Below are 3321 nucleotides of genomic sequence, written 5' to 3'. Positions count from 1 at the left end.
AAAACGTGGAGAGAATTCTCCTTCACCTTGATTGAATCTGGCGTTGTCTGAAGTCTCACTAGATGAATCTCCACTGTTTGAAGATTCAAATTCTGAGAAAGTCGAGTCGTCCCTCTGTCTTCGATTTCTGCTCTGGGGTATGGAGTTCCACCTGAAGATATCCCCACGCGAGAAGTCTCGTTTGTCCCTAATGAATTTGTTACGCTTCCGATCAGCTATTGTTTGTTCATATGACTTAAGTTCTTTTTGATGTTTCTCAAAAGCTGTCTGAAAAGACAGATCTTTTTCCCAAATTTCTAGGTTATGGCCCAGTTCCTCTATTTCTTTTTCCACTTGATCTATGAGTAAAGTGTCATGTTTGACCAAAAGATGTAATAGTTCTTGGGAACACTTCAGGAGTGCTGTCTCCCACTCTGTCTTCAAGTTCTCCGTGGCCAGTGGGAAAGAGGGGAATATTTTGGGTCTCAACCCCCGAGGCACAATCTTATGTTTAATATAATTCTGTAATGTGGTAATGTCCCACGAAAGGCGAGTCCTTTTCTGCAAGTTCTTTTGTAATCTAGCAAAAGAAGTTTTCCAGTCAGAATCAGTGGGGGATTCGTCAAAATTTTCTGTGAAGAAATCCCCAAAGGTCTCCGGGTTTTGTCGTTTTGTTAGCTCCGCTTTTAATGAGAAGGTGGTCATTATAGAGACTGCTTCCAAAAATTATTTAAGTGAAGGTGTTACTGCTAAAATGGACAGATCCGGTAAGGAAAACGTTGTCATAAAGTGCGATACGGAAAACCGTGCCAAGGATCAGAGACTGTTTGTGCAACAGTAGAAAAATACTATACAAAAACCTAGGGCGATCCGGCACCGGTAAAGCTAAATAGGAATAGATACTGAAAATTAAAGAAGAAAAACCAAAACAGGACAGTGAGTTACCCTAAACTGGTAGGGGAGAAAAAGGGCAAAAATTAGCCTTTTCCATATGGTATACTATATACGTATCGGTGTTATTATCGTCCTAGTTGGTGGTGCGCCCAGAGCCAGAAAGTATGCAAACTTTTATACAAAGGGGAGAGGACAGAAGGCTCTTGTGTGGGCGCACTCTTATAGAAAAGAAGTAAATTTGATAAGGTAATTGAGATAAATGGTTAAAACATAACTTTTATTGACTAATATTACAAACGAGGTTGTTACCGGAGATCTATCCTTTAAGAATGCAATATACCGAGCATCTTAGTGAGATAAAAAATGTTCTGGTCTCTTAATGATTAAAAGTGTGTGGAAGGGCGGTAGACATTAGTTGGTCATACCCCCATTCCCACTTGACCAGTACAGACTTGCTGTATTGATGGAACCACAGGGTAGTCAAGACACAAAAATAATGATAATAACTATGCTCTCTTGGCTTAAGTAGAATTAGAGAAATGATCAGAAGTCATTCCTCTGAGTATAATACAAGAAAAATGGACATGCTCCTATCTGGATTTGAGACAGTAATAACGGTAGAGGTAAATATGGCACCTCATGTAGATGGTGCCCGTGACCAAAGGTCTGGAGATTGCAGAGTAAAGAAAACAAGTGGTGATACTGCTGTTGGTGTTGCTACCACATAGGTGAGGAAAAAATCCCACTCTACAACACCAGGTATTCGCAGGTGGTCCCCCTTCCTGGTACTGACTTGGCCCAACGCTGTTTAGCTTCCAAGATCAGACGAGATCGGGCGTTGGCAGCGTGGTATGGTAGTAGAGAATTTTATGTGAACATCAATGAGAGTGCACCTATTTAAGAATATTGAAAATCAGAGCCGACAGGAAGAGGATTGAGGAAAGATGGAGTAAAAAGGTGGATCTGCTTTCCACGTTAGACCTGATCCAATATTCCCACTCATGTGGTGCAATGTACCAGGAATCGTAAATGAGAGTCCACGAGGATAGTGATCTATAGACAGTTGAAGTTAATGAGAATCATGATCTATAGACAATTTGAAATTAATAAAAATACAGTCAGAAAAACACTATCACAGGTATATTACAGTATATCCCGACAGATAGTGCATGATAGGAGATGCTGATTGAAACAGATAAATGCGTAGTCACTCTGGTGATACGGTCTGTTTCAAAACTGAGGGTAAGGTCTGGGATCTATAGGGTTAAGCACTGAGGTGACTGATTTATAGAAACTATACCAACATATATCTGTTAACCATGTGTGTCATACACTGTTTGCCACGTAGTCCCGGATAGAATATGGGATGCTAATATATACTAATTATCTGCATGCATAAATTGCTATGAGGAGGTAATAATAAAAATGGATGAATACCAGCACTTAAATAAGTATAACAAATATAATGGTCAAAAATTAATAACACCTAAACTAGGCGTTAGTTTCCAATAGGTTCACTCAATGCTAGGTGAGTGCTAATGAATAAAGGTCTCTAGATAATCACCCCTATGATACGTACTAGGTACGAGATAATTCAAGCGGTACTGCTAGGTTTTGTAAGTAGGAGTTGCTATCCGTGTCAGAGAGCCATTACTATCCGGTGGCTCTCTGACACGGATAGCAACTCCTACTTACAAAACCTAGCAGTACCGCTTGAATTATCTCGTACCTAGTACGTATCATAGGGGTGATTATCTAGAGACCTTTATTCATTAGCACTCACCTAGCATTGAGTGAACCTATTGGAAACTAACGCCTAGTTTAGGTGTTATTAATTTTTGACCATTATATTTGTTATACTTATTTAAGTGCTGGTATTCATCCATTTTTATTATTACCTCCTCATAGCAATTTATGCATGCAGATAATTAGTATATATTAGCATCCCATATTCTATCCGGGACTACGTGGCAAACAGTGTATGACACACATGGTTAACAGATATATGTTGGTATAGTTTCTATAAATCAGTCACCTCAGTGCTTAACCCTATAGATCCCAGACCTTACCCTCAGTTTTGAAACAGACCGTATCACCAGAGTGACTACGCATTTATCTGTTTCAATCAGCATCTCCTATCATGCACTATCTGTCGGGATATACTGTAATATACCTGTGATAGTGTTTTTCTGACTGTATTTTTATTAATTTCAAATTGTCTATAGATCATGATTCTCATTAACTTCAACTGTCTATAGATCACTATCCTCGTGGACTCTCATTTACGATTCCTGGTACATTGCACCACATGAGTGGGAATATTGGATCAGGTCTAACGTGGAAAGCAGATCCACCTTTTTACTCCATCTTTCCTCAATCCTCTTCCTGTCGGCTCTGATTTTCAATATTCTTAAATAGGTGCACTCTCATTGATGTTCACATAAAATT

At 39.2% G+C, this 3321-nt stretch overlaps 1 pseudogene; it reads right to left on the bottom strand.

Moving 5' to 3' along the window:
- Window positions 1-1617: 1617 nt before the first annotated feature.
- On the bottom strand, window positions 1618-1736 carry LOC134968335 (5S ribosomal RNA; annotated as a pseudogene).
- Window positions 1737-3321: the final 1585 nt, after the last annotated feature.

Source organism: Pseudophryne corroboree, chromosome 10 (assembly GCF_028390025.1).
Source record: "Pseudophryne corroboree isolate aPseCor3 chromosome 10, aPseCor3.hap2, whole genome shotgun sequence".
Taxonomy (NCBI): Eukaryota; Metazoa; Chordata; class Amphibia; order Anura; family Myobatrachidae; genus Pseudophryne; species Pseudophryne corroboree.
Note: the sequence above shows the minus strand (reverse complement) of the source record. Positions and strands in the feature narration are given on the sequence as shown.